The sequence below is a fragment of the Camellia sinensis genome, chromosome 2 (assembly GCF_055761805.1).
Source record: "Camellia sinensis isolate YWXY chromosome 2, ASM5576180v1, whole genome shotgun sequence".
NCBI lineage: Eukaryota > Viridiplantae > Streptophyta > Magnoliopsida > Ericales > Theaceae > Camellia > Camellia sinensis.
Genome location: NC_138962.1, coordinates 197,380,752 through 197,405,508, shown reverse-complemented (window position 1 = coordinate 197,405,508; position 24,757 = coordinate 197,380,752). Strand labels below are relative to the sequence as shown.

Below are 24,757 nucleotides of genomic sequence, written 5' to 3'. Positions count from 1 at the left end.
TGGGTGCCAGTTGTGCTAGCTGGAAGGCACAGACTATTTCCTCCATACACGTGTATGGAGGATCTTGAGCCTTGTTTTTAGCTTCTTGAAGAAGCTTTGGCCTTGTTTGTCTATAAGAGAGGCCCTCCCACTCCTTGAACCAGGTTGAAGAATTACTCTTAGGCAAAAATATATATCTTTCTCTATATCTCTTTATTTTGGGTTCAAAAGGGTCTTGTTCTTGACCTATTACACCACACCTCATAGCCACACACCTCCACCATTGTTCTAAGGTTCTTGGAGGGTCTTGAGAGGTCTCAAAGAGTTAGTTTTGGGCTGGAGAAGTTGCTGGTTTTGCTGAGCTACAAGGGTAACTCCTTTTCCCTCTTTTAAGCATTGTTCTGATCCTTCTCTTAGCCTCATTTTCATGCTTATTTGAGCTTTGTTGTCAACTAAAAAAAGCTTCATATTTAAGTGTTTTTCATGTTTGTTTAAGGCTCTTTTGGTGTTGGGGGTCATCTACCCCCCTTGCATGCTCTATTTTGCCTTGTTTTGAGCCATGCCTTAGGGCCTTTGTGTTGACCTTTGCTTGGCCCTTTAGCCACTGAAATCCAGCGGAGTTTTAGTGGTTGGCATGTGGTTTTGAGGGCCAAAATCAGAGAGGGGTGACCCTCTCTCTCCTTGTCTTGTCTACTAGCATTTTTGGCCTTACAAAGGAGCCTTTGTTTTCACACTTCCAAGCCTTGGTTCAGGCCCCTTTTGGTGACTTTTAGGGCCTACCTAGGCTCTATCCAGAGTTGATTTTGTCATCTAGGGTTCGCCTCTTGCATGTATAGAATAATTCCTTTCATAGCTTATCAAAGGAGCATGTCATTCTTGCATGCCTTGGTCTTGTTTCAGTGGGTTTTTGGTCATTATTTGGCATGTCATACCTCTGTATTTTGCTGGTTTAGTGGCCTATTGAATGCTTCACATGCTTGTAGTGTAAACCATGCTTACTAGCTTACATTGCATGTGGTTTTGGCCCTTGATTCTAGCACATTTTGGCCTTGCTCTAAACTAATTTTGTTCATATTTTGGGTTGCCTTAGCTCTGATTTGAGGCCTCTTGGTTGAATGATGATTGCCTCATACACTTGTAGTGTAAATCACACGCACTAGCTTTGTATGCTTCTTGAAGTAGCATCTCATTTTAGCCTATGTTGTGTCCATTTCAGCATGTTCTTGGGCTTATTTTATCATGTCATACCTCTGTTTAGGTTTGATTTGGTTAGCCCTTGCATGCTCCATACACTTGCCATGCAATCCCATGAAATAGCCCAACATACGTCATGTTGTGACATGCCTTTTTAGCATGCTTTTGGCTTGACTTCAAGAAGCTTTTATCCATGTTTTGGTATGCTTGAGGTCTGATTTTGGTTGTCTTGGTCATCTATGACTTGTTTGCATAGCTTTGGTTCAATCTTGCTTGTAAGCTTTGTGTATTGAGCCATCTAGCATGCATTACTTGGCCTATTTCAATGATTTGGCATCATTAGTAGTGTAATTTCAGTCCATGTTTCAGGGCCATGCACATGCATTTGTCACTCAATCAATGCGTTGGAGGGTTGGTCCTTTATGCCTTAACATGAGCCATTGTGTATGCATTCATGCCATAGCTTGCGAGCCATCATTTCAGTGATTATTTGGGGTTATTTTGCCATAATATAACTCTAATTTTTGGTGCTTAAGTCATATCATGTTTGGTCCTAATAGGTGTAGTGTAAGTCACTCGATTTGCCTTACATATTCCATGTCTTATGCCCCCTTCATGCTAGCACATTTTGGCTTCTATCCATACATGTTTTAGACTCATTTTAACATGTTCTAGAACTGTTTAAGGTAGCCTTTGTCATATGCCTCATGCTTTGTATAGCGATAGTGCAATTGGCAATGCTAGCTTTGTGTTTCGATGCTTCACGCATGCTATCTTTGAGTTATTTGGATGATTTGACATCATTTAATACTTGATTTTAGAGCATATAGACTTGCCATGTCCTCACTTCATTCATGCTTTGAATGCTTTTAAGTGTTATACATTATTGTCTAGTTTATGGCTTAGCTTGTATGCTTGCATACCTAGGTATTTGAGCCATCATGTCAGCATGTTTGGGTCCTTATTTTGACCTACTTGAGCTCTGTCCATGCTTAGTTCATGCATTTGTGCCATGTATTGCATGCCTCCTTTGTAGTCCTCTTTTCTAGCTTCCATGCCTTAGGGTCCTAGAATGTCATACTTGTGTTGTTTGAATGATTTAGCATCATTTCTTACTTCATTTCAGTGCACTTAGTGTTGTTACACTTTCCACTTTTATCACTCCTTGAGCACTTTTGAGAGTTGTGCTCTTTGGCCTACTTGATTGACCAATGCATTGTGCATGCATGCTTTGCATTCCGGTGCTTTTATCTTGGTGTTTTGGCCATTGATTTGGGTGTGGCCGAGGCCCATCCATCTTGGTTTAAGTCCACATGTGCATTGTGTATGCCATATAGTCCATGTGCATTGAGCATGCCATTGTTCATTCATAGCATTGTATACTAGTTGCATGCTTGCATGTTGCTCCTTACATGTTTGCATCACTTAGTTACATCGCATTAGGATTGCAAGATAGAAGTTGCATTTGTACATGCCATGCCATTCTACTTGTTGCACTGTGTTTGGGATAGGAGTTAGCCCAAACACGGGAAACGAGGGACGTTTCATACTCAAAGTGATGACACGTGCCTCGATTCTCGGTCGCCGACACTCTTGACTACACATGATGGAGTTTAGGCATTTATGTGTTCATATGTGCATTCATTCTATATTAAGTTGTGGAATTCGGTTCCTCGGCCATCATGCATCGAGATGAGTGATTGGTGGCCCGAGGATCGAGACCTACACTCCCTTGAGCTTGTACAATGATGGAGAGAGTGGTCATGCACACATATGTTGAAAATACCTTGCCATGCCCCTCTCTTCCTCTTTGTTGCAGAAAACCAGAAACCAGAGGCAGAAACTGGTCGACCGACCAACTTTTCTGGCAGGCCGACCATCCCTTTTGGTTTCTCCCACAAAAGGTGGTCGGCAGGTGGTCTCCAAGGCCAATAGCTGGTTGGTGGCCTTCCCACAGATTCCCAGGGTGGAGTTTCAGCCTTCTGGAGCTCTGTGCAAATTTCTGAAATCAATTGCAAACAAAGGCAAGCCGGGGCATCGCGATGGATTTCCCGACAAGGCGACTCGAGCATGCGTGCATCCTTTATCATTCAAGGTAGAGCTGAGGCAGTCCACATTCATGTAGCTTGCATGCTAGTTTAATTGCTTACTTAGTTAGTTTGTTAATTAATTAGAGTTGTGCAATAATTAGCTGTAGTTTATTATTCACTTCGGTTGTGTAATAACTAGCTTAATTAGATTAGCTTAGAGTAACTAGTTGGTGTTGTACTATTTATTTGGACCCTCTGTCGAGAGGGCGAATTTTGTAATAAATGTGCGTGAGTGTGTGAATGTCTTCCAACCCCACGTATTTCTCCCTTTTACTTACCTGCTTTCAGTGGTTAGTTTTAGGTCATGTTTCAATTAGCATCCTTATGTTTGCATCTTTGCATTCATTCATTTGTCTTGTACGCACCGGGCTCGGCGCATCATACAAACTACATCGTATTTCAATTCCAAGTCGAATACATGTATCAATTGTTGCATCTCATATGCCATTTTAGAATAGCTGAGCCTATTTCTAGTTGCATTTTGCATGTGTTGCATTAGCCATTTTAACATGAACTAGGATCATGCATTGATTACTAACTAGTTTCTGTTTTGGCTCGGAGTACTTGGTGAGTGTTTACGCTTTAGCATACTGCATGTGTGTTATTGCTGCCATGAGACTAACTGCTTATGTGATATAACTGCCTGAATGCCTGTGGGTGAAGGTTGGATTACCTGAATTGGAACAATTCATTGAAATGCGAGTTTTTAAGCCCACTTGAGAGTGGCAAAATCATGTTTTTCTAAACCCACCTGAGGGTGACAAATCTACGTCTTAGCCTACTTGCGAGTAGCACTTTCAAACCATTTTCAAACAAACATGAGATGTTTTGTTCCAACTTAGGCGATCTAGTCTATACTTGTGTGTTGTGCGCATCACATAGTAATTCTAGGCTAATAACCGGAATAAGAACGCATGTGTTTTCAAAAACAAGATATCATGTTAGTAGTGGCCGATCTTTGATTGGGCGAGCGGGGGTGCTCATTGCATGACCTTCCCCAATCGTACCCAAGTTCCCAAGCTGAGGCAACTTTGGTGATGATGGACACGTGGCCTTAGGCACGAGTCAGGGTTTCCTAAATTCCACAAAACAAAATATTTAGGTGGCGACTCTGTATCTGGCAAAGCAGTCCATATTTGGCACTTCTTTATTAAAAATCAGTTTTTCAAAAACGATTTGTCAGATTTGGTCTCTTTGGTGATTTATCAATCTCACATCGCACATTGTGAGATTAGATTAAGAACCGAGACATTTGAGTCCGAACTGTAGCATGAGGCCCTCGGGGCACGTCTACAGTTTCTGGCGACTCATCTGGGGATTTAGAGAACTTGACTCGGACTCATGATATCTTGTTTTGATTACACTTATGTGTCTCTTTACATTGCATTTGCATTGGTGCGCCTAGGACACCGTGTTTTCCATCTGCTATTCTTGAATGGTTTGCTGGAGGCTCGCTTTGAGAAGCGTGCCATAAGGCTGACCGGTTACGGGCTCTGCCACGATGGGAACACAAATCTCGATTTTCACCGGGGCACCATTTTTGACCATTTGACCTAGTGCATATTCGGAATCCATAGTGACCATTCCAAGCTAGGACAGGTTGCTTACCCGATTGTAGGTTGTTTAAACCGTTGTGTGCGTAGTGAAACCCTAGCTCCTGACAAAATAGGACAGGGAAACCCTACCCCTCCATAGGGGTGTTTTTGACTCTCATTTGATTGCTATATGCTTTTGAGTTGGCCTCTATAGGAGTGCACGTATCAGTTTGCAAATCTGGGTATCAGGCCTGCGGGCATCAGTATTTTGAGAGTCAGCTATATCCGCGGGTATCAGATTCAGTTTTGAGACAGTAATTTGGGGAATAGTGATCAGTGGTCGAAAACAGTTATTCAGCTATGTCCCTGTCTGTATTGATTGGGCTGAGATGCTGTCTGTTTTCTCTTTCAGTTCAGAGACTCGGTTTAGAGCAACCAGTATTCTCCTTTGCTGAGGCAAGACAGGAAAAGGCTCACCGGTTCGTTAGATCTGTTAGTCACCAGTTACGCCACCTCTGTCCAGTTCAGTAGATTCATGATGAACCAGAATTCAGAAGAAATTGTGGTCATGGCAACGACACTAAACCAAGGAATCACCATGCAGGGTGAGATCAATGTTGACATACCACACCCGCCTAGGTCGCCTGCTGCACATCCGATTTGGAACCCTAGTTATTTCAAGCCCACGAGCCCACAACTTTTGAGCTAATGGGAATGATCGGCGATCTTTAGAGATCTGTGGCTGATCTAGCCTACGAAATGTCGGCTCTACCACCAACTGCATCGTATGTAGGGAACTTCATGCAGCAGGAGCCCCCGCTACTAGGGCTAATTGTAATTGAGCTCAGCCAACCTGAAGCTGTCTCAAGCTCTGGCAATGACATGTCGACGACAACGGGGCTTCGCACTGAAGTAATAACCCAAACCGTCCACCAAGCTGAGGCTAGTGGAAAGAACAAGGTGAAGGTGGACACTGATCCCTATGAACAACTCCAGCAGGCTGTTGAGGCTCTGAAAGCCGGAGGGTTGAATAAGCAACAAGTATTTGCAGTTGTGGCTAAGACTGTGGATGACACTTTCCCCACTCAGACCGAGGGCAGTTCAAGCCAAGGGGAAAATCGAGAGAAGGTTCATCATGCCAGAACCGTTCCCTCCAACCCTAATCCTGCACCCAGGGAAAATCAGCAAGCCAAGCCTGTACCTGCCGATCCTTTTGCTAGTGCATCCAGTAAAAATTTACAAAACTCGAAGTATTTGCCCCAAGGTCGCAGGGTATTCCATGCCCTCTACATGCCTTTGTCCAGGGCGCTTCGGATCCTTGCTGAAAAAGGGCATCTCAAACCCCTCGAGCCTCGGCCTCTCCCTAGTCGTCTTCCAGCTGGTCATGACGCTACCCAATACTGTGCGTGCCATCAACAGACCGGCCACACCACCGACAACTGTTTCCGCCTTCGCCATGAAGTGCATGATCTGTTTGACAATGAGGTTGTCCTCCCACGTAGCTCGGCAAAGTCTGTCACCATTGAGTTGTTGGACTGCGAGGATAATACAAGTATGTGATCAGGGGTTGGTCCACCTGCGGGTGGCGCTCGATTTATTTAGGATGTGGCGTTTGGCACGCACTATTTCGAGCATTTGCGAATGCTAATTTTTGTACTTTCTGACTCGGGTGTTGAGTCAGTTCTGTGGTTTTATTTTGAGTCAGTCTCGTTGTTTTGAGTCAGTCTTTTTGATTAAGGTCTGTCTTGTTGTATCGAGTCAGTCCTGTTGTACAGAAATCAGGTGATTCCGGGAGTGTTACTTTGGACGCCACTTTTTTTTTTATTTTTTATTATTCTTGTTTTATTTTGTGTTTGTCATTTCGTTTTCTTTTGAGTCTGTTTTTATCTTGGAGCCAGTTGTGCCAACAGATTTTGAATGGAACAGCAGTAATTTTCACACTCTTATGTTTGCTTCCGCCTTGCGCCAGTTGTGCCAGAAGTTCGAACGACAGTGCTTTTCACCTGTTTTTCTGTGCCTTGAAGTCATTGCATTGACCTAAGTTTTTCAAAACTTTTCAAACAATGTATTGAAAACAAAGAGGAAGGAATTCCGCGAGATTTGCGAAAATTTGATCAATTGAGAGAAAGAGAGGCATGCTAAGCCCTTAATGAATGAGATCATGCTTGTTAGTATGAGTACTGAGAAGGATCCTGGCTTGATCCAGATTGGTTCTACATTGTCTTCTGCGCAAGCGATTAGTCGCTTTCTTAAAAGATTTCAAAAAATGTTTTGCGCGGTCCTGCGAAGACCTGTGTGGAATCACTCTTGAGATTGTGCAGCCTAGGATCGCTCTCAGTCTTGAGACTCGACATCTTTGCTTTCAAACCTCGAATTGAATTCAGAATGTTCAATGGTCAACCATAATGTGAGGCCTGTGTGGTCAGATTCGAAGAAGCCCACGAACTAGGGGCAAGAAAAGTCAGATCAAGAAGATCAGATGTCATCAATAGAAGCTTGTGAAGCTGAATCAGAAACACCCCTCGAATTAGGGGCAAAAGAATGTCAGATTTGCTCGAAGAGTAAAAAAATTGGAACATTTCTCAAGCTAATGAAGATCGGCAAGAATGCCAAATCCCAGAAGGTAGAAAAGAAGAGAGTATTGCTGAAGGACAACTGAATTCCTATCCACAACACTAGGGGCAAATTCAGCCCCCATTGGATGAACTCCTACATCATCAGTGAACATCAACCATTCTCCTGGATTCAGATGACTTTAGGATCTCAAAACCATTTGACATGGACAAAACTACACTTTTACCCTTGAGAGGCTCGCTGGGCCGAAAACTCGGAAAGGCGACCCAGGAAAAAGTTAGAGCAAGAAAAAAAAGAAAGAAAAGAGAAAAGAAAAAAATATACAAAGAATGAAAAAGAAAAGATGAAAAAACATGAAAAGAAATGAAAAGAAAAGAAAAACATAGCTCGCAAGGTTGAAAACCCAGAAGGGCTGCCTTGGCAAAAGTTAGAGCGTAAAAGGTGAGGGTTAATACACGAGTGTACCTTACCTCGAACTACGTAAGGCTTGATTCCCATCTTTGGGATACGTAGGCAACTTCATTCTAAAGTCCAGCCATAAACACTTCCAAATCGATTGTGTCCATGTAATGGTTTTGATTATCTTTGTCTTCTCTGTATCCGAGCGTTCGGTTATGATCGTCACCATGAGAACTAATTACAATGTACTGCGGTGCTATTTAAACAAGGGGCAACTTTCCGTTGCCGTCTAGTGCGCTGCAGTGCTATTCAAGCAAGGGGCAATTTTCCATTGCCATACAATGCCGTTCAAACAAGGGGCAACTTTTTGTTGCCATGCGGTGTCATTTACACAAGGAGCATTTTGCCATTGTTATGGATCCGAGGTTGTGCATCTCAAGGGTAGGTTCCATGCTCGTTGAGCAGTAGCCGTTTGCAAAATAATTTTTGAGAATTTTTACTGAGGTTGACTAATTTTCTCTCGAAAACTATTCCATTTTTCCAAAACTGGACCATTTCTTGGACCCAAAAAAGGAAAATTTTCAGTGCTCATGACCTGACTTGCATGATTTCAAATCAGAAAATCGAACAAGCATGTTAATCTAACTCTCATTTTGGTCAAAATTATTTTAGTAGAAAACCAAAATAAAAATGGTCAAAATGATGAACTATGGGCACAGTTAAGTCAGGTGTTCTGTCTTTTCCCCATTGTCAACATACTTGCTAAGAAGGGCACTCTACCTGCCAGAGAAGGGCACAGCTGAAGCTGTCAGCAGATGGGCATAAAGCTATCTCACCCTCCAAACAGCGAGGTATCAAGCCAAGTGCGAGCCACAAGCTGGAATGGATCTAGATATCTCACTCCCTCGTCTGGACACATCTGATCACGTCCAAACTCCCCAGCAGAGCATCGTCAACCAATGTTAGCTGCAGATTTTCTACACACCCAGTCTTAGCGCAACCCCTCTGTGGGAGAAGTTCACTGGCTGTGAGTGGAAAAAGAAGAATCTAGCGGAATGCTAGGGGAAAAAGCCCGCAATTTCTTGTTTATTCATCAACCACCCCGGGGAGGGATAAAAAATGAGAGAATAAAAAATAGAGAGATGTGCGTTGAGAGAAAAAGTGAGAAAAGGGCTTTTCAGAAAAATAGAGCCTGAGGGCCGAGTGATGTGAGAATCACAAATGAAAAAGGGTGGGAAACAATACCCGGAGAAACTGGCTCCTCGCGAACTCAGGTCTCTCGTCTTTGTAATACGTCTGAGTGTCGTGTTTATTGTTTTGCTTGTTTCGATTCTTGTTTTGAGTCATTTCGAGTGTTTCTCGATGTGTTTAGGTTGCTTACCTTTTGTTTTTCTTTGTTGAGTCATTTTGACTGCGGTCAGTCATAGGCTCAATACCCGGTTAAGAACTCACTTCTTAATCTCAAAAATGATTTAGGTTGTGCTCAGAGTGCTCTGCCATTCTCCACATTTGTGCAAAACAGGTTTTGTTCTTTCATAAAATCGCATGGTTTAACCTAGGTCATGTCAGATCAGTGGAACCAGGACCTATCTGAAGCTGTATAGGTTCCAGACTGTAAAGCAAAAGAAAAGAGAGAAAATTTAGAGCATCTATTTTTGTTTCAACTTCTGCAAGTTCTGTCACTACATCCAGTATGTTCAGAATGAGCTATCTTCAGAATGAGCAGTGTGCTGTATGAATCGTGTATTCAGAATGAGCAGTGTGCTGTGTATTCAGAATGAACAGAATACTGTGTCGACTGTTTCAAAGCCAGAATGGCAAGCAGATGTGCTTTCCTTAAGCACCATTCCCCGCCAGAGTTACTTTGGCTTTGCAATGAGGAAAAGTTGTGAATATGATCAGGAAGAAAGGCAGCATCCAAAGTGTTCTACGTGAGGAACCTTGTCAGTATTTCAGAGCCTTTGTACTGTAAGTTGAAGGTAAGTGTTCGAAGAGCACAAGGGGAGATCCCCGTTAGAGTAGAGCGGTTCACCGCCACTCACTTCATGAGGTGCTTTCTAAAGTACCGTTTTGTTTGTTTATTGCATTCCCTAAACATTATGCATTGTATTGCATTCTACCTTTCTAGTTTCTTTCCCATTTATGCACAGTATTGTATGTACTGTTCATTCCGGCAAGTTCTAGTTCAGTTTGACTGATACCCTCTTTCTTCTCGCGTTTGGCACGCATTTGGATACTCCTTTCTCCTCTCGTGTTTGGCGCGCGTTTGGATGCCCTTCTCCTCTCGCGTTTGGCGTGCGTTTGGATACCCTTTCTCCTCTCGCGTTTGGCGTGCGTTTGGATACCCTCTTTCCTCTCGCATTTGGCGCACGTTTGGATACCTTTCTCCTCTCGCGTTTGGCGTGCGTTTGGATACCCTCTTTCCTCTCGCGTTTGGCGCGCGTTTGGATACCCTTTCTCCTCTCACGTTTGGCGCGCGTTTGGATACCCCTCTTTCCTCTTGCGTTTGGCGTGCGTTTGGATACCTTTTTTCTCTCTCGCGTTTGGCACGCGTTTGGATACTCCTTCTCCTCTCGCGTTTGGCGCGCGTTTGGATATCCTTCTCCTCTCGCGTTTGGCGCGCGTTTGGTTACCTTTCCCTCTCTGGCGTGTGATACGCTGAGAGGTTTTCCCTTTCCTCTCTTGCGTGTGCTACGCTGAGAGATTTTCCCCTTTCCTTACGCGATTTCAGCGTGTTTGGAATTTATCTCAGGTTGTGTTTTGAACACGCCTGGGCGGGTTGTTTTCAGACCTCCTCTCACGATTTCAGCGTGGTTTGAGTGTCCTTTTCCTTACGCAATTTCAGCGTGTTTGGAATTTATCTCAGGTTGTGTTTTGAACACGCTTGGACGGGTTGTTTTCGGACCTCTTCTCACGATTTCAGCGTGGTTTGAGTGTCCTTTTCCTTACGCGATTTCAGCGTGTTTGGAATTTATCTCAAGTTGTGTTTTGAACATGCCTGGGCGGTTTGTTTTCGGACCTCCTCTCACGATTTCAGCGTGGTTTGAGTGTCCTTTTCCTTACGCGATTTCAGCGTGTTTGGAATTTATCTCAGGTTGCGTGGAACGCGCTCCTGATTGTTTTTCTTTGTTCTTCCTCCTCTCACGATTCCAGCGTGGTTGGAGTGCGTTACCCCTCTTGCATCTACTGTACTATCTGTTACATCGCATCTATTATCTATTACATCACATCTATTATGTCTATTGCATTACACATAGAATATATCGCATGCATCCATTACATCATATCTGTTTTATTGCCTGGTCTAGGAGACCTTAAATCCTCTAAAGGTGCAATTCCTTTGGTGTTTGTCGTGCCCGAACGACTTCCAGTGGTTTGGTATAGCCACCTGCCTGTGTTTGTGGTGAGTTCCTAGGAGACCAACTGAGACGGTGGAAACTAGAGTTCGAATGGCTCATGCCTAGAATGCAAAGGTTCGGGATTTCCGATACTAAAGTCTGGTTTAAATACCCAGGGGTATATCCTCGGCTTGAAATCTGTATGGCAGCTCCATAGATTGAGATAGCATGTGTATGCGCCTCAATCCTGGATACTGAACCAACCTAGTCTGTCACCCTGTTGGAGAATAGGAAAAGCTGCGACCATAGTCAGGGAGAAAAGTAGTACCTGCGATTCAATCAAGAAGAATGGGAAGGTCCCCAGCAGCATGAGGTAGGTCATTGTCAATTGCCCCTGTAAGGTACCTTCCCTTCCTAACTACTACATCATCTAGTATGTCTATTGCATTGCATATAGAATATATTGCATGCATGCATTTACTGCATATCCATTGTATCACTTGCGCCTTTCCATGTTAAGCTTAGTCTGGCATGTGCCCATACTTTTCGCGTTAAAGCATGGTTATGTGATTATGTATATGCGCCTAGTGTTGAGGGTGACGGCACCATTTCTGTGTTAGACGTGGTTTGTTTGTGTCCATGCCTTTTCTAGGCAAAATGTGGTTTGGCTGTGCGCTTTATTCAATTCATCCATTACACCCATTTCATCGTATTTTAGTTTGTTACATTCAACATTTAGGATCACAATCTTTCCTCAGCAGATCATTCTCCACTTATATCATGCCACCCAATTACTTGTACTTTGTGGTCTCTCTGCGAAACACATAGTTTTGCATGTGCTCGCACCCCTTCCACGTTGAAATACGGTTCTATTATGTGTAAGCATCCATGCTGAGTTGTGGCCAGTACTAGGATGTAGGCACTTAGCTTGTGTTAGGCGTCGTTCGGCTCGTGCCCACTGCCTTTTCTGTGTTAAAAGTAGTTTGATTTTGCATCTCCATCCCTTTATGATATTTGTGTGGTTTTGTACTGCTTGTGGTTTGATCATCTCACATACATTGCATATCATTTGCATTGTTTCGTTACATTGTATATTATTACATTGTTTTCTAACATTGCATATCATTCGCGCTATTTTGCGCATCGCACTGTTTTGTGCACCTTACTTGCATTTGGCACGCATTTTATCGCGCTATTTTGCACATCGCACTATTTTGTGCACCTCACTTGCATTTGGCATGCATTTTATCGCGCTATTTTGCGCATCGCACTATTTTGTGCACCTCACTTGCATTTCACATGCATTTTATCGCGCTATTTTGCACATCGCTCTGTTTTGTGCACCTTACTTGCATTTGGCATGCATTTTATCGCGCTATTTTGCGCATCGCACTGTTTTGTGCACCTTACTGGCATTTGGCATGTATTTTGTCGCGCTATTTTACGCATCGCGCTATCTTGCGCACTGCATACATGCACCTGTCAGTGCATTGCATTGCATTTTGCATCGTTCGCACTATTTTGCGCATCGCGCTATCTTGCACACTCCATTCGCACTATTTTGTGCATTGCATTTCATCGCGTTATCTTACGCACTTTACCTCCGCTTGTTAGTGCATTGCATTATTATGTATACTTCACTTGCATTGTTATGTTTGTTTTCTACCGCATTTGATGCGTCACACTTAGCTTGCATTGGCTTGCATCCCTTCCGCATTGTCATGCGTTACACTTAGGTTGCATCGTCATGCACCCCTTGACCCGCGTTGTCACGCACTTTTCACTTGCATTGCTATGCGTGTTTCTAATAACATTGTACCTGTTAAGTTTTTTTTCTTTTTCAGGCATGATATTGTATGCACGGTTCATTTGAAGCTGGCACAACCAGACGAACCAGACAGGTATTGTATGTTCTCCGCGTGAGACGTAACGAGAATTGAATAATTCTCTTATATCCTTTCTGCATTAACATGTAGTTAGATTTGCATATGCTTGCTTAAAACTGTCGCGTGATGTGCTTCATTACAACTTTCTTTGCATGATCATAAGTTATGTCCGGCTTTGTGCATGTCTTTGCATTTTGCCCTTGCCTGCGGGCACATTTATTTGATTATCCCGCCTGTTTGTCTAAGTCTTCGGCCTTGTCAAAAATGGGTCGTCTCTAGGCTTTGACATTCACTCCCGTCATCGTTATGACTTTCGAGTTCTGTCAAAGAGGGGCAATGGTAGACACCCCATTTTTGACCGACCTTAAGACTCAGACGTCATCAATTGAGCGCTCGGTGATGGTGCATGTTGTGCTTATCCTGAGGTTTCGGAGTTCTCGGTTGAGAGCCTTGCCTCCGGGCCTCGGAATTTTTTGTGCTTTGACTCGGTTTGCGGACCAAGTCTTGTTTTCTCTTCCCGAAGGGAGGGAGAGTCCTGTAGACTATCTCTCAATGGTCGTAGACTACTCTTCGTGGTCGTAGGCCACTGTTCCCGTTTGGAGACTAGTTTCCGATTTTCGGGGCTGTCGGTTGTGCGCTTCGGCTCGGGACCGCTTAACATTCTCCGTTTGCCTCGATTTTTGGAACACACCTTGTTTCCTCTGTCTAGAGGGACACTGTGGCCCGGGAGACCACTTTTGTGGTCATACGCCACTTTTTGAGCTCAACAGCCAGTTTTCGGGGCTCCCGGCTGCGCGTTTTGCCTCTCGGACTCTCGTTTTGCATCTGTGTTGGTTCTTTTTTGGCACAACCCTTGTTTTCCATGTTTGGAAGGTGATACAAGGGTGGGAGACCAGCATTTCTCTTGGAGATCACTTCTCTCTCCACCAGCCAGTTTTCTTGTCAGGAAACTGGTCTCCTTGGTCTTTTAGCCACATCTACTGGTCTCCCATACCACCACTGGCTTGCTTTCAGTGTGGAGACCACCAATTACCCCTGGAGACCACTTAGGGTGGTTGGCCGACCACTAAAAGTAGTTGGCCGACCGCCTTTTCTGGTCGGCCATCTCCCTCCTGTTTTGTCTATTGTATGGTGGATCTTAAGCCTTATTTTTTAGCTTCTTGAAGAAGTTTTGGCCTTATTTTTCTATAAGAGAGGCCCTCTCCCTCCTTGAACTAGGTTGAAGAATTACTCTAAGGCAAAAAAATATATCTATCTCTATATCTCTTCATTTTGGGTTCAAAAGGGTCTTGTTCTTGGCCTATTACACCACACCTCATAGCCACACACCTCCACCATTGTTCTAAGGTTCTTGGAGGGTCTTGAGAGGTCTTAAAGAGTTGGTTTTGGGCTAGAGAAGTTGCTGGTTTTGCTGAGCTACAAGGGTAACTCCTTTTCCCTCTTTTAAGCATTGTTTTGATCCTTCTCTTAGCCTCATTTGCATGCTTATTTGAGCTTTGTTGTAAACTGAAAAAAGCTTCATATTTAAGTGTTTTTCATGTTTGGTTAAGGCTCTTTTGGTGTTGGGGGTCATCTACCCCCCTTGCATGCTCTATTTTGCCTTGTTTTGAGCCATGCCTTAGGGCCTTTGTGTTGACCTTTGCTTGGCCCTTTAGCCACTGAAATCCAGCGGACTTTTAGTGATTGGCATTTGGTTTTGAGGGCCAAAATCAGAGAGGGGTGACCCTCTCTCTCCTTGTCTTGTCTACTAGCATTTTTGGCCTTACAAAGGAGCCTTTGTTTTCACACTTCCAAGCCTTGGTTTAGGCCCCTTCTGGTGACTTTAAGGGCCTTCCTAGGCTTTGTCTAGAGTTGGTTTTTTCATCTAGGGTTCGCCTCTTGCATGTGTAGAATAATCCCTTTCATAGCTTATCAAAGGAGCATGTCATTCTTGCATGCCTTGGTCTTGTTTCAGTGGATTTTTGGTCATTATTTGGCATGTCATACCTCTGTATTTTGCTGGTTTAGTGGCCTCTTGAATGCTTCACATGCTTGTAGTGTAAACCATGCTCACTAGCTTACATTGCATGTGGTTTTGGCCCTTGATTCTAGCACATTTTGGCCTTGCTCTAAACTAATTTTGTTCATATTTTGGGTTGCCTTAGCTCTGATTTGAGGCCTCTTGGTTGAATGATGATTGCCTCATACACTTGTAGTGTAAATCACACGCACTAGTTTTGTATGCTCCTTGAAGTAGCATCTCATTTTAGCCTATGTTGTGTCCATTTCAGCATGTTCTTGGGCTTATTTTATCATGTCATACCTTTGTTTAGGTTTGGTTTGGTTAGCCCTTGCATGCTCCATACACTTGCCATGCAATCCCATGAAATAGCCCAACATACGTCATGTTGTGACATGTCTTTTTAGCATGCTTTTGGCTTGACTTCAAGAAGTTTTATCCATGTTTTGGTATGCTTGAGGTCTGATTTTGGTTGTCTTGGTCATCCATGACTTGTTTTGCATAGCTTTGGTTCAATCTTGCTTGTAAGCTTTGTGTATTGAGCCATCTAGCATGCATTACTTGGCCTATTTCAATGATTTGGCATCATTAGTAGTGTAATTTCAGTCCATGTTTCATGGCCATGCACATGCATTTGTCACTCAATCAATGCGTTGGAGGCTTGGTCCTTTATGCCTTAACATGAGCCATTATGTATGCATTCATGGCATAGCTTGCGAACCATCATTTCAGTGATTATTTGGGGTTATTTTGCCATAATATAACTCTGATTTTTGGTGCTTAAGTCATATCATGTTTGGTCCTAATTGGCGTAGTGTAATTCACTCTATTTGCCTTACATATTCCATGTCTTATGCCCCCTTCATGCTAGCACATTTTGGCTTCCATCCATACATGTTTTAGACTCATTTTAACATGTTCTAGAACTGTTTTGGGTGGCCTTTGTCATATGCCTCATGCTTTGTATAGCTATAGTGCAATTGGCCTTGCTAGCTTTGTGTTTCGATGCTTCACGCATGCTATCTTTGAGTTATTTGGATGATTTGACATCATTTAATACTTGATTTCAGAGCATATAGACTTGCCATGTCCTCACTTCATTCATGCTTTTAATGCCTTTAAGTGTTGTACATTATTGTCTAGTTTATGGCTTAGCTTGTATGCTTGCATGCCTAGGCATTTGAGCCATCATGTCTGTAATGACCCCAAAATGCGTATAAGAAATCATCTTTATTTACCTATGAGAGGATGTGTTTTAATTTAATTATATCTATTAGAATTGACCCATTATCTGTTGAGTTACGGACTTCAAATTGAAATTACCAACCTTTATGGGTTCAGAAATCAAAATTGAGTACTTGGGTATGTTAATGGGAATTTTTAGAACTATTGGGGAAAATTAATTGGAAATCTAATTTGTCTGATTCGTTAATGCACGTTTGGGTGGTTAACTTTGTACTGCAAATTGAGGACCCTAGAGACTTCAGAAACCAGAACAGGGGACATATTTATGATCAGCACAATTTTTAGAGTCACCTGGGAACTTTAATTGAAATTTGATTTTGTGCGATTCGTAAGGCCACGCACTACTAAAAAAATGACTATTTGCTACCATATAATTTGCAACCACCCGATTATCCGTCGCAAATAACCAATCTATTCGTTATTTCCTTTTATTTATTTTTCCATTTTCCTTTTATTTGCCCTGCCCTTCACAAACACTGATTGTTCTCTCTCTTGCACGCATTCTCGCTCTGTCTCTCTCTCTCTCTCTCAGTTCGCACTGGTATGAATCTCTCAATCTCGTTCTCTCTCGCTCTCCGCTTCGAGTTCTTCTCAATCTTGTGCTCTCTCTGTTTCGAACTCGATCATTGCAGGTTCGCGCTCTCTCTCTCTCTCTCTCTCAAGTTTCATTCTCTGTTTCTTCTTGTTTTTGGGTTTCAATCTACACCCAGGGGTTCGATCGAGTTCAAGGTACTTTCTCTCGAAAATTCTTCTCTCTATTTCTATCTTACTCCATTTTTTCTTAGTTTGCGATTTGAATCTACTCCTAGGGTTTGGATCGATAAATGACCCTTGCAATATTCAATTTGAATGTGTTTGAACTCTTGATATTTGATTGAATCTCTTTGATTTAATTCAATTATTCTCTTATTTATATGTATTTCAAATACCTATGTGTATAGATTTTGGAGTGATTTGGTACATATTATATGTGATTGAGTGGAAGTTTGTGATGATATACTAGATTAATTTCTGGAAAACTCAGGGGATGTGTTGGCTCTTTTTTGATATCTGGTTGCTTCAATCTCTCTATTAATTTGTTTGCTTGCTTAGAAATTGGAGGGAAAAATGGAAAATGTGATTTTCAATATTGATATTTGGTTGCTTCAATCTCCTTCAATTTGCTTCTCTCTATCTCTCTCGGTCTTTGAATCTCCCTATAAATACTTATCTAGCTTTCTCATATTCCATCTATAATTTTGTGATTTTGGTGGCTTTTATGCTATGCTCTAAAGGAATAAGTGAAAACCTTGTAAACTTAGAAATTTTAGTGAAGAATTCTGACCTTTTAGTGCCTAAGCAAGTCTTTTAAATGCTTTTTTATATATGTAAGTATATATGTAGTGCCTTCTGGCGTTAAATTGCTTGGTTAAAACTCCATGTTTTGTGTTGAAATACTCAAATTACATTGATTGTTGTTTTTCTTATTTCTAGAAAGATTATTTTAGGAAGTAATGTTATAATTGAAGACCAGGAGAAAAAATTTCAAGTTTTTGTAATGTGTATAAGTTCTACATGTGGGTAAGAGGGAGAAAAAAAAAAGGTTATAAAATAAGATGTGGTGTGTTGTGTAAACTGAAGAAAAGCAAAGAGCTCAAAGCTCTAGTAGAAAAAATAGATAGAAGGAAGTTAGTGGAGTTTGGTTCTGTTATGTTAGGTAAAAAGGTCTTGTAAACATTGTTTTAGTCTCCTTTCACTTGAATGTGAAAATGAAGTGCATATGTAATTGTTGAAGTGAATTTGGTTCTTTTCCAGGACTTGTATTCTAAGGTCTGCTGAATCTGGCCAATCGTATTCTAAGGTCCATGATAAAGCTACACAGGAAGTGAGCTCTTAGGTACGGCTTTACCTTTTCATCAATTCCCAATGGGGTGTGTGTGTGAATATATATTCTCAATTATAGCATGAAATCATCATACTGTACTTCTTTCTCTTGGAAAAACTAAACTAATGATTTAAATATATTAGCAATATAAATGATGAGAGGCCCCCTATATGTATTTCTTCTCTCTTTCTTCTATTCTTATATGTATATTTGTTTTAAATATTGGAATGTTGCTATGGAAAAATGCAAAAAATCATGTGGTTAGATGTCATTATAACATAAACTAAACTTGAATAAGTGTAGAGCCATATGTACTTGTATGTGAACGTATTTTGAATGTGATTGATTAGTTTTCTACTCTGACTTGCTAATTGGGTTGTGTCTATTGGATGCCTACTATTAGATTTTAATTGATCTATGCTGAATTAATACTAATTATGCATTTTCATGGGCATGCTTTGACTTGAAACCTGTTTTAGAGGGTAAGTAAGTTGCTGGTGATACATTTCATAATATGTGCCAATTGGTGGATTTTTTATTTTTTAGTCTATAAATTGTATCAATCGGCCTTTTTCAAAGAATCTAATGAAGTGGCCTCAGTAAATTGTCATAGAGCTTTTCGATTAGAGGTGAAAGATGTGTTTGCCATCTAAGAAATTAAAAGATTTGCCCCAGGAATTTCTGAGATTTTTTACTTCAAATGCATTTGAAATTTATAAGAAGATAGTATTTTGTATTTGTTCTTGAATAATCTGATAAAATTCTAATTATGGGGCTGGATTTTATAAATGCTTGTAAAGAAATGTTTCTAAAGTATATTATAATTGTTCATTCACAAATTCACCTAAAAATTCATCTTAGATTTCTACTTGAAATTTTGCCACTAATACAGTCAAAGGTGATTTTTTCCTTCCCTGCTGTAAAGTGAGAAAAAATGCAAGTGAGTTTGCTGAAAATAAAATAATTAAATTCAATGGCCATAGTGGAATTTTGTAGAGTTATAAATGTTTGAGTATTATGTGAGGTGTGCTTTTGATTTTTTAATTAATGTTTGTTTTTGTAGAATATAAAAGATATTAATGTAGGAAATCTTTGAATACTCCGAGTACAACAACCTTATGATTTGTTTTACAGTTTAAAAGCAAGACAAAAAGTTGTGGATTTGGGGTTCTAATTTCTAAACGATTGATCTTTTTACAACTAGTAGTTTGAGAGCATAGCAGCAATTAGGTATTATTGTTAAATCAAAGGGCTAAGGGTTGGGGAAGAGGTTAGGGTCTATTAGTTCTCAACATGTAAGAGTTTCGGGGGCTGAATTTAGGCTATTCTGGGGCAGCAAGTACATATGCATGTTTACAATCCTTGTCATATTGGATGCCTACTATTAGATTTTAATTGATCTATGCTGAATTAAAACTTGAATAAGTGTAGAGCCATAAGATTTGATTAAATCTTCAAACTTTAACATATGTTTAGCATGTTATATGTTTATGTGTTCTTTTTATTATCAAGTGTAGAGCTTCATAAAGATTTTCTTTCTTTTTATAATGAATGTTTACTTGCTGTGGTGGTTACTTTTTACCTAGGTATGTAATTAAGCATTCAATTTTTAAGCTCTTTTGATTTATTTGTTTTGATTTTCTATTTAATTTAATTTTTCATATTACATGAAGTGGAAAAAAATAGCATATCAATTACATGAAGTGAAGTTTTTGGTGAATGTCTTATTCTTTTGTTTTATGTATTACGTGGTTCTAAATTTGCATGCCATTGATTATGGTGGTGATCTATTGAATTAATTTTGCCTGGTGCTACTTTGTTAGATCATTTGAAGTTCTAATGACTTTGCAAGGATGAAAAAGTTATTGCTTTAGGGCTTATTATTATAATTGGGACTCGTAACTTGTAAGTGTATGTGTGATGACAGAATACTCATCAAGCTGTTCACTGTTCTAATTCGGCTCCTTCCTTTGGCAGTGCAATTGTATAACAGTCACACCATTTGTGATTGTATTATGTGGGGAAGAATGATAGGTGAAGAACTAGGCATGAGGGAACGTTCTTGTGAGCCAAATTTTTTTTTTAAAGCTTTTTGTCAAGGAAACCAATCAGAGTAGTACCTTTGTTAATTAATTGTGATGCTTAAATGAAAGGAAGAAAATATTCACATGGTATTGACCAACTCTGTTACGTGGAGGCTGTATGATCAGTGTGTTTAGATGATCTTGCATATCGGTGATAGAGCTTTAAGTAGATTAAAAATTAACTTTCTTTTTTAATGCTGTAAAGGATACATATTGAACCACATCTATTTTGCAGAGGCTTTTTATCTATTGATTTGTCATTTATTAGCATGTCATGGTGATGGAGAACATTATCACATGCTGTATTTAATAGTAATGCCTAGTTTTGGTAGACAAGTCCATAAGATGACTTTCCGCGAAATTGTTGGAGTTTAACCTTTGGCATAATATGCACAAATTGGAGTTTTCCCTAGTGCTTCCCAGCTGCTTTCTCTAGACCTTGATAACTGGAGTTTTGGGCTCCTTTTTGATGTCTTGCCTAGAAAAATTACTAGGATTCTTCCCCTATAAAAATCATGTACTTTACCCCTAAGGTTTTTTTTTATGCATTTCAACATTTCGAAAGTGATTTTTTACGTTACGGGCATTTTATGTACTACTTCAAATATATATGTACCTGATGGAAGAATTTTGTGCACGGGTAATTTTAACTAATTTGATTATTCGGATTGCATCTTTGCAGGTGGTTGCAGGTATGACCGGTAAAAAACAAGGGTAGTATGGATATTAGAAGTAAACAATGATTTGTCTTATCCTGCCTCCATTCCCCTTCCCCTCTTACTCTGATTAGAGATTGGAATAAGATTTTTTTATCATGTGAGAACAAAGAATTATTGTTGCTACTGGTTATTCACCTTTATTAGTAGTATTGTATACTGGAAGTGTTTTGACAGATATTACCCCAACTGGAATATGATGAAAAAAAGTTTCACATATTAAAAGTAATTGTTTAATTGTGACATTTTTTGTTTTTATTTTGTTCAAGCTTTAATATTTGACGAAAATAGGAAGAATATCTAGAGGTTAGCTGTGGGTTTGATTTGTCTAATTTGTTTGATAAACAGCTGGATAGGTAAAAGGGCTTTAATGTTTCACAATTTGTTTATTTATTTATTTATTTTTATTTTTATTTTTAATTTTTTGCGACGGTAACAAGATGGTCGCCAAAGATCATGTTAGTATTTTTCTTTGTTTTTTGCGACGGCAAAATAGGGGTCGCCATAAGTAGTTTAGGTGGTCGCAAATAATTTGCGACCATTGCTTTGCCGTCGCAAAAAGTATTTGCCACCCCCATATTCGCGACCCCCATTTGCCGTCGCATGGGCCGTCGCAAAAAGTCTTTTGTGACTGTTTTTTATTATTTGCGACGGTTTATGGCGGTCGCAAAAAGTATTTTTTTTAGTAGTGACGTTTGGTTCTCCCTATTGTGTTAAGCCTTGTGTGTGTGTTTATTTAGATATATAGATATGTTTGTGAGTGTTTGGTCTCATCCTTTGGAAGCCAAAATATCTAAAAGAGGGAGAGGAGAACCGTGGGGAAGAAAAGAGAGGGGAGACCAAGAAAAGCTTAACAATCATGGTGGTTTGAAGGAAATTGAAGATAGAGAAGGGAGAACAACCATGGAAGCTTGGACAATTAAAGAGTGAACTAAGGTAAGATTAATTATCTTGAATCATTATGTTTGAGACATCAATTTCATGAAATCATGATAATAAGGGAAGCTTTGAACCCATTTGAGTTAGGGTTTTATGTATATATATTGATTGAACCTTGATTTCCTTAGAATTTCTTGATTGAAGAAGTATAGGCATTATATTTGTTTATTTTGAGGTTATGATGGTTGATGGAGAATAATAATGTGAAATTGGTCATGTATTAAAGGGTTTTGGGCTTTGATTTACATGTAATTAAGGTTCGATTTTGAAAATGAGAAGTCCCAAATTTTTAGCCATTTTCGGACTGCAAACTGTCCAGGCCGCACGTGCGACACTGTTCCCCCGCACGTGCGGAGACAGCTCTGTCCAGCCAACTTTGAACAAGCATATCTTTTGTATCCGGACTCCGTTTTGAGTGATTCTTGAGCCTAAAATCAATCCCCGGAAGTCTAATTTCTAATGGCAGTGGTCTCACACCCAAATTCTAAATACAGAAATAGTTATGCCCAAATTAGTGACGACTATTCAACTTCTGTCAACCAGTTTTGTACCATTTCTTTACCTAAACCATTTCCCATCGATTTCTCCTGTTTTCTGAGACATGGATTATAACTTATTAAAGAATAATGAGCTTGGTACCACCATGGCTAATTGATTGAATGATCAAAGAGAATAAGTAAAGGATCGAGTATAATCTCATATAATGTGTTGTGCAATGTACTTGTAGGTCGAGACGAGGACATCATCCCAGTACTATCGGGAGCCGATCACTGTGAGTAATAGTACTACAAATGTACATTATTTACCATTAAGGAATATTGTTGACAACATTCTATTCTCTGTGAGCTAATATGTTAACATGTGTGTTGATTGGGAATTGAGGTGAACATTGAAAGAGTTAGCACACATCGGTATGACTCTGAACCTACTCCGTAGTTTGGGTTATGGCTAATGATTATCGTCAATGTACCATCCTAAGAATTACCTATGATTCTGTATAAGAATTTCATACAAACTATTAACACTGTGAAGTTGGTTAATAGAAAAGAATTGCGTATCAACGACATTATTATGTAATTCATGTTATGATATGAATTGTTCTGGCCTGTTGATGTAACGGTACATTTACCTTTGGATTATTGGTAATATTAAGGTTCTGTTAATTACGAAACAAGTATGTCTACTTACAAAGAACCATGAGGAAATCTAAGTGCATCATTGTACCATATGTTCTGTTTGCTATTGACAATTAATGTTACCATTCTGTTATCTGCTAGTTAGTGGTATTGAAATATGATAAGCAAATGGGATGTATATGCATTATGGAACGGTGGTATCTACGTATTTCTAAAAGCGTTCATGCTGTAAAATATGTTTACCTTTTGCTAACAATTATCGGTAACGTTCTATTAAACTTATGTTATCTATGTTTATTCATGTGATTAATGGGAAGAATGTGTTTATCTATTTTAATCTGTTCTGATGTTTTCTGGTATGGAACAAAGTGCTGTACAGAACTAAGTGCTACACCTTGGTGGGAGCCACCTCTAGAATCCATACGAGCCACCTCTTGAGTCCATACATCTATTATTTCTGGGCCGATGGCCGTTCTATTATTTCTGGGCTGATGGCCGTTCTGTTATTTCTGTTATTTCTGGCCGTTCTGATCTGCATCTGTAGGCCTATGACTGTTCTGTATATGCTGGGCTTAAAGCCACTCTGTCACGGAAACTGGACCCATGGCTGTTTTGGAAATAATTACGGAATGTAGTTAATCATATGTATCTGCAGTTATATGTTTTATTATTCAGGTTAAACATTACATTATTTACGTACTATTATTCACTAAGTTCGCTCATTCTGTATTTTGTCTGTCTATTTCTGTAGGTAATCAACCGGGAGTTCAGTCCTAACCTTTAAGGCTCGACTTTCTCTTGTCAACTTTGATGCGTCCAGGCACCTACCTGAAGCCGTGCATTTTGTAAAGTGTTGTTAGGTTATTGGCTTATGCTTTGGTTGTCTTTCATTAATATTTTCGTTACACGCCCAATTGTGGGTCTAAGTATGAATGTATAAGTGTGTAACCGAAGTTTGGGTGTATGTTTCTATATATTATGTACCTAATGCAATGAGTGCGGTCCTGGCATGGTAGTGGTAGCTCAATGGATGATGTTTTATGTTATTTTATAATGGTAATACTTCCGCTCAGGCCCCATATGTTATGTATAACAGGTTAAGTGTCCGTTTCTGAATATGTGATGCCCAAAACTTTTAGGGGTGGGTTTGGGACGTGACAATGTCAGCATGTTTGGGTCCTTATTTTGACCTACTTGAGCTCTGTCCATGCTTAGTTCATGCATTTGTGCCATGTATTGCATGCCTCCTTTGTAGTCCTCTTTGCTAGCTTCCATGCCTTAGGGTCCTAGAATGTCATACTTGTGTTGTTTGAATGATTTAGCATCATTTCTTACTTCATTTCAGTGCACTTAGTGTTGTTACACTTCCACTTTTATCACTCCTTGAGCACTCTTGAGAGTTGTGCTCTTTGGCCTACTTGATTGGCTAATGCATTGTGCATGCATGCTTTGCATTCCGGTGCTTTTATCTTGGTGTTTTGGCCACTGATTTGGGTGTGGCCAAGGCCCATCCATCTTGGTTTAAGTCCACATGTGTATTGTGTATGCCATATAGTCCATGTGCATTGAGCATGCCATTGTTCATTCATAGCATTGTATACTAGTTGCATGCTTGCATGTTGTTCCTTACATGTTTGCATCACTTAGTTACATCGCATTAGGATTGCATGATAGAAGTTGCATTTGTACATGCCATGCCATTCTACTTGTTGCATTATGTTTGGGATAGGAGTTAGCCCAAACATGGGAAACGAGGGACGTTTCATACTCGAAGTGATG

At 40.3% G+C, this 24,757-nt stretch overlaps 1 long non-coding RNA gene across 2 annotated transcripts; it reads left to right on the top strand.

The window, feature by feature from the left end:
* The first annotated feature begins 16,584 nt into the window (after window positions 1-16,584).
* Window positions 16,585-21,146, top strand: LOC114311615 (uncharacterized). Of its 2 annotated transcripts, none has more exons than XR_014362264.1 (3): window positions 16,585-16,871; window positions 18,034-18,115; window positions 20,870-21,146. It is a non-coding gene; the product is annotated as an uncharacterized LOC114311615 (long non-coding RNA). The 2 variants fall into 2 exon arrangements; XR_014362265.1 differs by having other exon boundaries at window positions 16,585-16,968.
* Window positions 21,147-24,757: the final 3,611 nt, after the last annotated feature.